We start from the raw sequence: 13,891 nt of genomic DNA, 5'->3' as shown, positions 1-13,891 counted from the left end.
ACTCTTTGTCATGGCAGAGAACGTACTTTTCCAAGAAGACAGATATTTTGGCCAATGAAAAGCTGTGAATCGAAGACCTGGGTTTTTATTTCATCAGTCCGTCTGCAGAAGCTTTTCACAGCCTGATACTGTCAGCTGTGCTAGCCAAGAGTGCTCTCCACACACTCAGGTGGACTGCTGCCAGGCGCCCAAAGAGGAAAATAAGGTAGGATTTCTCTTCTATTTTCATGCAGCTCCATGAAATTAGAAATTTTGATTTCAGTGCTCAGGCTTGATACAAATCCAGTTGGATATATGAAAAAGATGTGTTTTAGCTGAATTGTCCATCCAGCTCTACAGACAAAGTATTTTAAATTATCATTACTACAGTTAAAACATATATGTCTAACTTTAAATAAAATCAAAACAAAGGTAAACACGCAAATAAACAACATTATTTTCTGCTGGCATTGGCTGTGACAGAGCACTTTTGAGGCTCACCATGCCTGCAAGGACTGGGTATATAGTATTGTCCTGTATGTGCCTCCCTGGATTAAACTCTGGAAGTGTTTCCATTTTGAATAAAACAGTGTTTATGAGAACCCTTGGGTGATTCTGCTGTTGCTCAAGAGCCAACTCTGCAACAGAACTTTGACATTGCAACAGTGAGCATTACTACCCTGAAATTTTTCCTGTCATCTAACAGAATCTTGAATTACATTTTCAGGCTCCTTCTGAAGGACACAGCAATTTATTGATATCTACCAACCACATTCACAACAGCCACTAATCTGTCATGGAGCCACCTAATCTAACCAGCTCTGTGGCAATGCCAGAGTCTTCAATTTTTACAGCAGAACTAGATATCCACTCCATTAGCTCTTAGCTGTAGGGAAGTTGCTGTCTTCCTTGCCACCCACAGGTGGTGAATTCTCTCTCTAATTCCCAGGCTAGAAAAAAATAAGGTGGAGATGGTAGCAAAGATTCTATGTCCACTAAAGCAGTTTACTGAATAAAGAAACAAAACCCAGCTTCAAATACCTGACTTGCTGGTTTCAGGATATGAACCAGCAGTAAAGACATACCAGATAATATTTTGTATCTTTTGCACAGTAGGACATCCTCTGTAATAACTTCTCAAACCAGACCTCAGCAATCTGTACCCAAGAATCCCCTTGAAATACTGATAAGCACAAAGATCATCAGAAATTAAACTGAATAAGGTTTTGGATAGCTTTGACAGTTTTCAGGTCCTTCAGTAGCCAAATATCTGAAGATGAGACAGCTGAGTATCTCTGTTCCTCTTCAATAATGGACTTAATGTTCAGGTTACCCTACTTCATTTAAGAGGTGAATTTTAACTTGTATGAAAGACAAAAAATTATTACAGAAATTATAGCTGAGATGCGTAATAACTGTAAAAAGTTAGTGTAGACAGCAGTCTCAATGGTTTTAAAACTATTATATGAAGTTAAACTAATATTTTAATAGGTTTGATGCAATTTTTATATAGTCACTTTAATTTACTTCAACCAGATTCTTGCCAAGACAAACTGGTGGTTTGAATTTCTCTGTCACACCCTTCAGACTTATTTTAGATGTATAAATACATGTGTATAGGAGCAATATTTTGACAGAGTTGACACAGATGCTTCCCAATATTGTAATCTTCCAAGTCATCGGTTATGAAATACATATTTAGAAAATAGAAAACTTGCGTGAAATGTTTCAGAAAACAACCTTGGCTCCTTTATGCATATATACTTTCTCGTTTGGTCATATGATTTTTGTTTAAAATATTGCTGATTATTCTCCATTTCTTTTTAAAAATTTAATCTGATGTTTTACTGGAGCAATGACTCCAGTCTGAAGTTAAACAGGGAAATTAGATGAGCTCTGATAAAAATAAGACTGAAAACCATTCTGCCAAAAAAAGGGAGATTCTAGCTTCTTGCATTTCACAAACTTTGTCTCACAGAGCTGCTCTGGGAGAATGCCATCCATTTGTAGAATAATCCTTATTCAGATATCTTTGTCCAGTTAGAGATTGGATGCACCTTATTTTACTTGCTCAACACCAGTCATTAAACAAATTGGGTTAATATAGCTTTTCTTCTGAATCTACTGACTTAAAAAAAAAAAAGGATAGCAACAACAGTTCTTGGCCACTTTTGCCCAATCAGCTGTGAGCAGTTGCTGAACAGTATTATTTTCTACCCATCAGAGTGAAAAAAGCTCTGATAAATTACGACAATAAAGGCTTCAAGCATTACAATCAATACTTAATGGAATAATGTAAATCCAGCTTGTGTATGACTTCAGGATTGTGTTCTTTTGCAAAGAGAAAAAGATTAATGCACAGCAGCAGAAGTGCATTTTTTTTTCCCTGCAGTCTGAGCTATGAGAGACAAAATAATGGGCTAAAGTTACTTTGCTTGCATTGTGGAGTTATTACTCTTTTTTTTTTTTTTTTTAGCCTAGTTTAAAAGGAGACAGAAAGACATTGTGTCTCCCAGAGCTCTGTAAAAACCAAGTTAATGGTATTCTCAGTCTTTAGGCATATTTACACATCCACCATCTGGTTGGGAAGAAAAAAACCCAGATTTCAGTGACAAAAATTGTACAGATCTGCCTTCAAGCAACAGAAAATGCATGTGATAAGGGAATAGCCATGAAGTGTAAAGGAGTATTTAGGTCTTAACGCTTATTGACTGGAGACTGTAAAGGAGATGTGAAGGATGTGTGAAAAATCCTAAATAAAAGAGCTGGAATAACATATAATATGGATAAGAAAATGTACATGAAAGGAATGCAACTGTCTCTAAAGAACCTGGTAAGAGGAGGAGGTGGGATGGAAGAAATGAAGGACAAGAATGAAGAAGCAGCATTCTGCATCCAGGGCTTGTTTCAGGAAACATATCATATTCTGCAATTCAGTCACCTGGGTATGTTACTATCAATAATAACAACTCCCAGAATGCACAAATTCAGCTTTTCTCTCTCCTTCTGTCTCTATCAAGTTGTATTTTTACTTCAGTTGGGAAGCGTTCAAACTCAAGGGGCAGTGAATATGTTGGTAATAGGAAACAGAAATCATATTTTAGTATCCACTCTGTGCATCCAAGGGACATTACTCATTGTAAAACCCATTTGACAAATTTGGCATCAGTAAAGTATATAGTGTTTGTTCTCTAAGTAGAAAAATGGAGGAGGAAGAATGAACAAAGATTTAGTTATAACTTGTATTTTTTTGATGCACATAGGGTTACTGGAAGTATTATGCTTGGTCATGTATGTTCCAATACCAGGCCCAAAGCCTCTTGGAAGGTTTGGACAAAGTTGCTGGGTTTTTTTCTTCTCCTTTTGTTGTTCAAATGATGATAAATGTCATCTTTCCACTTATGTAAGTAGAATACAAGGCTAGAGGTTGCTATGTAAGGCCTAGTTACCTGCTTCTTCAAGAAGCATATCAGACTAAGACCTTTCTTCCACTTCTAAAGCACATAATGAAAAAGGGATTTTTCCTTTTCTTCTCACTATTACCACTGGTAACCCTGTAGCAATAAAGTTAGCAGTCATCTAAATCCTAGCCCAAAATTTATTCATGGACTGCTGACACAAATTTGGGTTTATGCTAATATTGACCTTTATCTGACCTTTAGCTTGGCAGGAGTTCCCTCCTAGGTGTTTGATGTCAAAATATTCTTGTGGAGAGCAATCATGCCTCTTTTAGGCTAAACAAGTCAGAGTATTCCAGTCTTCTAAGAGAATAAACATCTTTATTTCAGAAGACTTTCTACACACCCATTTCTGTCCAAGTCATCCTTCTGGAAGAGAAGCAGCTAAAACTGTCACTTCTGTATTCCAGACAATAGGATCAGAAAATCTGCAGTGAGATATTAAAGAATTAAAAAAATAAAAAGGTCAGAACAGTCTGGAAACTTCTGTTCATTGCTGATTCATAGATTCAAGTCTTAACTGTGCATGAAAGAACAAATTAAATTTTGTAACTTAAACCTGACAAGCCCTAAAGTCTGATTTGAGCTGACTGCTACTGCTCAGAAATGAGATCTATGAGAAAAATCAATACTTCCATGAAAATTTTAGTTCAGTCCATGGTAGCACACAAAAAAAAGTAAATAGATTGTTAGAAATTATAAAAAAGTGATAAATAATGAAACAAAACAAAACCCAGAGAAAATAAGCCACTGTATCAATCTATGGCCTGTCTACCTTTTGAATACCATGGGGCATGAAACTTTCCTTCTCAGAAAGTGAATAGAATACCTGGAAAATGTTCAAAGGCAGCAAGAAAGCTAATCAAAGCCTGCAGCATGGAAGAACAATTAAATAGGCTTATACTCATCAGCCTGAAAAGGATGAAAATGAAAGTGGCTGTGGTAAAGTTTTATAAAAACATGGGTGTCAGAAAGAGTAGAAATGGAGCTGCTGGTAAAGAAAGAGGAGGAAAACTTCTTTCTGTTTGAAGTGCTGGAGCAAGATCAGGTCCTGCAGATATACCCTACATACACCAATCTGTGCTATGCTTTTCTCCCCTTAGAGAAATGTGTGGCTATGCATAAAGTGAGATGGGATACAGCAAAGCAATTCAGAGCCTGTAGAGACAAATTTATGCAAAAGCATTCTTCTACTACCAGAACCATAGTCAGCCAAGGCATTAGCTGACTATACACACCACTGTGGAGCTTCACAGAGATGAATTTTACTCTGCCCACAGACATCTCAGTAGTATTCTTTAAATTTCTGGAAACAACAGTATAGTTAATATAATATAGTAATAACAAATAAAAAAAAAATCTCATGAATATCTGAAGAGAAGTCAGAGGTGTCTGTGGTCAGAGTAAGATCTCTTGTTAGATTTCCAACCTAAAACAGTTGAAGAACACATAATTTTCAAGTGTTAACACTGCCGTATTTCTTAGCAGAGGAGTTGACACATGTCCTGCTTCAGTTGCTGACCTAATTTAACAAAAAGTCATCTCATGGGACAGACTTTTAGTGACTCTGAGGACAGAGAATAAGAAGGAGATGAGGAATGAAATCCTGCCATATGCTATAACATATGTACAGTAACATTGAATGCTTGCGCTGCAACGAATTAATGTCAACATCAGGCTCTCCAATTTAAGCATACCATGATAAATTGCAAACTGAATTTTACCCAGAGAACAGCCACATTTAAATGAAATGAAACAAAACCAGCAGACTTGTTCAGTATCATCACTCTTCTTATAACCTAACAACACATCTAAGTATTATATTTTAATTTTAAACTCTGACTGTTTTCTGTTACAAATGACATAAATGTTATGGCACTTAATGGTATAAACGACTCTAGGTAAAATTCCCCATATCTCTTTGTATAATTTTTGGACAGAAGGGCTTAAATGAATTTTTATTATTTGCCACTCGTACCCAAAGGCTTCTTCTAGCCTGGATATATACTGCTTTCTTTCTGTTATAAGTAGTAGGCAAATTCTGGTACTGCACAAAAGGATTTACAATAATTCACTATTCAAAGATTTTACATGTGCTTAAAATACAGTTCAAGAAGCTCAACTGACTTCACAAAAATTACAAATGTTTTCAATATTAAGTTACAGACAGATCTTTGTTGGTCTAGGGTCTAAAATCAGACTGACACAGATCTTCTGGGTTTGTTACTTTAGATCATCACTCTACAAAATCATGGTACATATACATACAGCATGAAGTGGGAATACATTTAAACCTCTCTGGAAATGAAAAGAAACAGCATGGAAAAATGGTAAAAGAACATTTCTGAAATTGCTCCTTGTAGCTGGGTTTTTGTTAGGATTTTGAGAACTCTTCGAATTCAACTTTCTTGCTTTGCAACAAAATAAAATCGAAAAGAAAGCACGGTATGCCAATTTTTTTTAAAAAAGCATTGTCAGTTTGATATGTTCAATGATCAGGATAAAGAAAAGGTAAACAAAACAGCTAAGAATTCAATGGAAAATAGTTACAGAAGGCTGGGTTTTATTTCTATAGCCATGATTATAAGTATCATGGGAAGTCAGCTATAAGTACTATACGAAGTCATACTGAAACCATAGTAGGCTAGCATTTAGAAAAGATTATATCTCTGTAATAAGGTGTTTCTTGGAGATGATTTAAAATAAAGTAACTTTCAAGATTAAGGAATGGGGTCAAGGCATGTGTACAATCACAAATTTGGAGAGGAATGTGTGGAATGGAGAGTGATAGGAGCAAGAAGCTGATTGCTGCTTTATGCCCCCATTTTTGATTATTTTTCCTGCCATCACTCTTAATTTCATTCCTCAAGTACAGAACCTGCTCAGTTATACCAACATAAATGGAATTTCATCAATGCTACCTCAGGCAGCAAACTGCAGAAATAAGAGCAAAAACTGTCCTTCATCTAACTTACAGTAGCTCACACTGAATTTGTATCTCTGTGTGTCATATCTCATAATATAAAACATGTATTCCTTTATATTTCTATCCATTTTAGAAACTGGTTTTATTTCTTTGTCACTAACAACATGCAACAAAGATAATTTTGTGCAAAATGTACAAAGAGATAGGTACACATTTCAAAGCCTGCTATATATATGTAGCAAATTGACAGGTAGTGGCATTTGCTGCAAAACACAGAAAAGAACAGGGGATCCAATGTCTTAATTGCCAAGACCAGTGTAGCTCTACTCTCATTCTGTACCTCATTGCCCCTGGTTGCAAGCTGTATTTTCTGTATTAATATTTACAAATTCTCTGGTTTGGTGAAGGTTAGTTAATTTTTTTTGCAATGCTATGAAAGTGCTAAGTACTCTTACTAAGGGTTCAAGATAGGAAAATGCAGTACATTTGTCCATGAGGGTCCCCTCCTTCACATGGATTTAACAAAGTGAAAACTACCCATATGCTACAACATATGGCAGAATTCCAGCATCTCTTCATATACCTGATTCTTCATTCTCAGTGTAAACAAATGATGCTTTCACAGGGGGATACTGAATCAAATTGGGCCACAGACTGAATGATTTTGTCTTTTCCTGGAGCAGACTGACAAGGGAAAACTGATAAACCAAAGCAGACAACAAATGCTTTTTCATCTTAAAGGAAAAAATAAAACAAACAAAAACTACTATTCACAGTACAGTTATGGTATACAGGGCATATGCATTTTGAGCTTTTTAGGATATTTTAGAGATTTTTTTTTCCATACCCTTTCCAACAAATAAATACCATTAAGTGACCAGTAGATGGTAAGTTTTTTCTAATTCTGGCTTTTTTTCCTCAAATCCTTTCAGAAATGGAACTTTATGGCACATATTAGAATGCTAAGTTTCAAATTTACTTTAGATTTACCAAGCAAACTTCTGTGCTCAACACAGGAAATACAATCAAATATTTGGTTCCATTTCATCCCATTTTTCAGGTGAAAGTTAAATGCTTCATTCACAAGAGCTTGTGATATATCTCTACAAAATAATATCACAGAAATACACCAAAACCTCTACTATTGTTTTACAAAGAGAAATACTGGAGATTGGAATATCTCTGAGAGCAAATGGAAGTAAAATCTTGATATGTGTTAGGGCATTACGTGCCACAAGGACATCTAATATTTTCATATTTGTCATAAAGAATGGGTAGCGAAATCTTGACCAAGTTTTTACATTAAATAAGAATGGCACCCAGATCAGCTGCAGAACTGATTTAAATTATCATAAGCCTTGATTTATGTACATTACATACATGTACATTTTGAATATCCAAAAATACAATCCTATGGAAATGACAAATTCAGTAGACTGCTATCCTGACCAGGTATCGTTTACACAATCAACTGTGCATGTTTTGCAGCCAATAATAGATTTCAAAAAAAGAATATGAAGAAAAATCCTCTGATATGAGAAAAAAGATCTGTACAGAGAGAAATCAAGATCCCTGAAAACCGAGCTGGGAAAAAGAGTTAATTTCTACTCCCTTTCTCATTTGCTGGCCTACCTAAGTCAGCTCTTGGTGCTAAAGTTAGTGCAGCGAAAAAACAGCTACCACATTTGCACCAGGCTGCAGGTCCTCTAGGGAGATAAAATTGAAAAGAAAATTGGAAATAACATCACAGAAACAGCACTTCTTTTTGAGTTCGTAATTTATTTTTGCTTCAGCTCTATACCAATGTACAGGGACACAAGTCCAGTTGATCAAGTCAGATTTCTAGATGTGATAGGACAGAACAAAAGCACTTAGGATAACAGATTCTAGAAATTTTAAAATATTAAATAGTTGAATTAACTCAATTAAGTTTACATATAATTGACTACATATGTATATATAAAATAATTTTGAAGCCATGTGATACCCTTTTACACAGCACTTTTAGCCAGTAATATCTCCTTCAAATCAAGTCATTTGTGATTGAATTACAGTATTTCTTTTATTTCTTTCAGAAAGCTGTCTTAATTTCAGACCAGAAAGAATCCTGGAAGAATGATGGTGTTTTTATTTCAAAGATCATTTCACTCTTGAAGATTTGCTCCTCAGATCCAGTGTGGTTTTGTTTAGCCTTCCTTTGTTTTATTAGGCCTATTATGGCCATAGTGCAAAAGAAGAGAGGCATTACTTACCTTTCCCCTAGTAAATAATTACAAACTAGTATTAGATTAGCTTTCAGTTGTCATTCTGATGAATTAAAACATAGAATTTTTTTTTTTAAATTTATTTCTGCAAAGTATTTTTATGTTCCTTGGATCTCTCTTGTGGCCCTGTGCCTAATCACCTCTGAAGTTACCATGAACATTCTTTGGATTAGGAAAAAAGTAATAAAATTACATTGGTCTTAGTGTCTGAAAAACATAGTCCCAGGCACCACAGTGTTTCACAGTAGTTGTATATACTTATATAAAATAAGATAATGATAATCTAGTAATTTGCCACATCATAAAGTCAGATTCATTGTATGCATATAACAGGAGAGTAACCAATATACGCCTGATGGAAAGGAGCCATTAGGAAGTGTTTGGTACCAAGGTGTACCAAGAATTCATTGTTCATATGTTGCTTTCTGTTCCTTTGGACTGAAAACTAGAGGTGATTCTTCTACTATTTTTAAAAGACCTATATTATAACAGGCTAAAATCTTCTTAACCTGTCACTGAAAAGAGTTTTCTAAGGCCAAAAATAAATTAATCAGAATACAACTTCAGGTGTGAAAAACAGTCCCAGAAATGAAGTATTTACTGAGTTTGAAGACTTAAAGCAATGCAAAGCTAACACATATATAAACATTTTCAACAGTGACTTGCTGTGATTCACAACCAATGTCTAAGCCAGCAGCATAATCATAGCCTAAATCTTCAGGAGTCAGATTTGGAGAGGACAGAGATAGAACGAAAAACAAAGGCTTGTTTGTAGTAGATTTATATGTATGTAGATATACCTTCAATTTACTCAGCCACTGGCAGGTTTGACTTGAGTTAGGCAGATGAACTGGGGTGAAAAAACTAGAGTTTTTTCCCCATATTTCAGTCAGATTGAAGCAAAGTTAAATCTTCCTCAAATGAAAAAGTAGTTTATTAACTCTTTTGTTTGTTTTGCATTACAAGTTCCCCAATAAATTATTGCATAAATATTATGAGGACAGGCAACAGCAGGCTAATTCTCATCAGCATCACAGTTTTGCCCAAACTTTTTTGATCTGCACAATTAAGTAGGAAATCTCGAGAAAAACTTTTCTGGTAGATTTTCATGCCTGTACAGCCAAGCAGAAAAGAAAAGCAGGCAAAACTGAAAGAAACTAATAGCTCAGCAGTATCATTCAAAACCGAGTGGGTAGAGATTCACTGTATGAATATCTAAAATCCTCTAGTGGGCAGTGAGTCTCACATCAGTAGTTTTCCATACGAAATCCAAGTCAAAGTGGTATGTTTCATGTACACACATGCAAATGGTTCTTTGTGGCTTGCACAAGTACAGTTCTGCTTCATGGGTGACATACAGCCCAGGTGCACATTGCAAGCCTTAGGAGTCATATTAGCATGTTCAGATAGCCTGTATTTTTGCCCAAGCACCTTATGTTTTGTATCATGCAGAACATAAGCTGCATCAGCAGAGCAAGCCCACCTTAATGGGTATGAGGCCTGTGCATCCAGCATGCTGAGATGACCTTGTCTTTTGGACGGAACAACACCAGTTTCTGAATCAAGATGAAAGGATCATAAACATTCCTTCCAAAAGGACCATTTTCTGCTATCACATCTACATTTCTACCTATGACTAATATAAAATCTGCGTCTAGGAAAGCTGGAAACCAGACATCAGAGAAAATCACAAAGTCTGATATCATAGTGAAAAAAAATCCCAGGGAGAGTCGCAGGGACAAAAAAGTCATAAAAAAAATACAACTACATTCCAGGTGTAATATTATGATACAATAATAGACAACATACAAAGTGACTGCTTACAATAGCAGAAGAATTATATTCCAGGAACTTGCTTTCATCCCTATATAAATTGATTTTGCTTTAATTTAGCCAGGTCAGAGGGAGAAGTGCAAGTACTTCATGTATTGGGTGGTCCTTTCTGCATTTAAAGAGCACAAGTTTTCTGCATAAGATGCATGCAGGCTAGTAGCTAGATAGTATTTTTGTGCTCCACTTTGCATAGAGATATCTGGAAGCAGAGCCACTGCTTTAGACTTTGAAAAACATACTAAAACAATCTTATCTTTCTCCCTGTTTGGAACATGGTGGGGGATATTGTGGGCTTGTTGGCAGGGAGCATCTTTTACTGTCTTGTCAGTTTTTTTCTATTAGGAAGGAATAGACTTCAATGACAGTATTATATATTTCAATATTTTTTCTATCACAAATAGTTTCTTCAAGTAAGAGAGAAATACCAGTGTCCTGGTTTCAGCTGGGACAGAGTTAATTTTCTTTTTACTAACTGGCACAATGGTGTGTTTCGGAATTTAGCATGAGAATAAGGTTGATAACACACTGATATTTTAGTTGCTGCTCAGTAGTGCCTACTCTAAGTCAAGGACTTTGCAGTTTCCCATGCTCTGGCAGGTGCACAAGAAGCTGGGAAGGAGCTCACCCAGGACAGCTGACCTGAACTGGCCAAAGGGATATTCCATACCACAGAACATCATGCCCAGTATACAAACTGGAGGGAATTGGCCAGGAGGTACCAGTTTCTGCTGGGGTCCGGGTTAGACATCATTTAGCAGTAGCTGAGCAGTTGTATTGGGCATCTCTCGTTTCTCTTGGTAACTTCCCCTCTCTTCTTTTGTTATCTCTATTATTATTATTATTATTATTATTATTACTATTATGGCTGTTCTTGGTATAATACCATAATATTAAGTTGTTCTGATCTCAAACCATGAGCATTTTTTTTCCCTGATTCTTTTCCCCATCCCATTGGAGAAGCGCGCAGGGGTAATGAGTGAGCAACTGCATGGTACTTCGTTGCCAGCTGGGGTTAAAACATGACAGGAAGGCAAACACTAAGTCTTAAAACCACCATAGGGAGTCTCCCTGCATATCTTTCTGATGTGATAGAAGCAGCAGGAAATATCATCTTGGATTTAGTGTTTGACAGACTAGAGTCTCTGTCAGTAGCCTGAAGAGAGTAAATGCCTGATGTAAAAATACATGATGACTTAAATGTTTTATTTACTAATGAGTTGAAAACTACTTCTGAGAAATCTAACAGTTACCAAAATAAAGCAAGAGTGAGACAATAGTCAGTAGTTTAATTCAACAGTTTCAGAAAATAACACAGGAACAACCATGAAGATTCATTTTGATAATATAATAGTATCTCCCCTATTTTTTTTTGTGAACCAAGACAATTATCTAAGTCCCTAACTAAATGACATGAACAAAGAATCCTTGTGTTTAATCTGAAGAATAAGGACAGCCTCCAGTTCTGATATGAAATGAAGTGGAAGTATCCTTTCCCAGATTCAGCAGGCAGTATTGCCAAGTGAGGAATCAACTGAAATTTTTAATGTGCTTCTTTTACATGTAAATTTAAGAAAAGGTCAGGTTTACCTCACAAAACAAAACTAAACAGTTGGGCCACGTTTGACTGTGTATTGGAAATGGATCTGCAATGTCACAAAAAGCATTTAAGCACAGCATCAAGGGTAGGTCAGGCTTCAGCAGTTACACATCTCAGTTTCAACCTTCTTGACTGTCTGTTGCTCACTAAATATTTTTGTGACAGACCCACAGAAAATGTTCTCTGGAAATTATTATTAATAATTACTCTGGTGGTGTAATGACAGCAGGGTCTACTTCTGCTCCTACTCATCCCTGTAGTGAAGAATCAGACTTTTCATTTATACTTTTAAACAATAGCTTTTGTATGCTTTGCTACATTGTATAATTTTTTCTTGCACTTGAAATTCCTTTGGTGTGGCTGAATCTGCCCAAGAGAGACTATTGCTAGCCATTTGGGCTGCTGTCCTTTACGGCCTACAAACCCAACCCATCCTCTGTAACTTAATAGTTTAAATATCTTCTTCTTAAATACCTGTCTCATCTACCTCCAGGCATCTTCTTACTGGTTAAAATGTCAAGACTGAAGAATTCATTAATGATTTCTAAAATGAGCTGCAAAGTACAAACTGCAATTAATTACATTGTCTGCGAGTAAGAATCTTTATTTTATCTTCTGCCTTTTTATCCCTTCAAATTTTGGATGTTCCCTGATTCTATACTGAGTGAATCTCTTTCCTCTTCTATTCACAATGCCACCATCTCTGTTTTGACTATTAATAATTTTATGCGTCCAACAAACCTTTGCTATCTATCCCCATTAGACAAAACTTTGAAAATTTGTATCAAGAATAGTTAAAATCCTCTGGCATATATACATATATATTTAACTCAAAAAGAGAAGACTATGTCCCTTTTAAAATGAATGAGCTTTTAATTTTTTAGTTTTAAATTAGCAGTCAGCTTCTATGGCTGAGGGCTAGCTTAGTCCTTTGACGTTGGCTAGTAAAAATCCTTGGAACATAAATATATGCAATAAGCCAATAATTCTGCCTGCCTTTCTGCTGCTCTTGAGGGTATCTCAGCTCTGGCAAACAGACGGGTAATGGGAATTAGAAGGAGGGGGAAAAAACAGCAATAAAAATATAAATCACAAAAGGAAGGAAATCCATTTGGTCCTTGGCAGCAACGACACCGCTCAGCTAATCCATGCTGAGTGCAATCCAATACTCCTTTATATAATCCTGTTCTTGTGGAAGAAAATTAAAGTTTAATGCAATAAAGGCTGACACAAATCACTTTTGTTGCCCAGAAGCAGATTAAAGAACAGTTAAAATCATACAAATCTAATTTATTTTCTGTTGTTGTTGTTGTTGTTTTATTTTATCCAGTGACATATTTATTCTTTAATTCACAGCATCAGTTTTTGATTATTAAGCATATATTCCCAAAGTAAGAAAGATTTTGTGAGGTAAAGAAAGGAAAAGAAAATAGTGACAGCCAAGAAATTATTAGTTTTTAAATGGTACATGTTAAGGTTCTTTCAAAATTCCATAAATTTTTCATAAATTCATATGGGACCTTGCCTTTAATCAATCTGTGTCCAGGGGACTTTAAAATAAGCATAAAGGAAGTGGAGAGCTGTCATTCATAATTGGAGCTGTACAGGTCACTGCCATTAACAGTCTTGGTACATACACTTTTGTTGTTCTGCAGCACATTAGAGATCTGTCAACAATGGACAAACTGAGAATTTCTGCAAGAGAGACAACAGTGTAAGAGAATTGTGACCCTGATCTTCCATTTTATTACTCCAGCCATCAGCCTCAACATGCCCTTCATCAGCAAATTGGATTGGAAAAAACCCAATGAAACAAAACAAGGTGAAAACAGAG

The sequence above is a fragment of the Corvus cornix genome, chromosome Z (assembly GCF_000738735.6).
Source record: "Corvus cornix cornix isolate S_Up_H32 chromosome Z, ASM73873v5, whole genome shotgun sequence".
Taxonomy (NCBI): domain Eukaryota; kingdom Metazoa; phylum Chordata; class Aves; order Passeriformes; family Corvidae; genus Corvus; species Corvus cornix.
The sequence above is the reverse complement of the archived record's forward strand: the minus strand, read 5'-3'. Positions refer to the sequence as shown.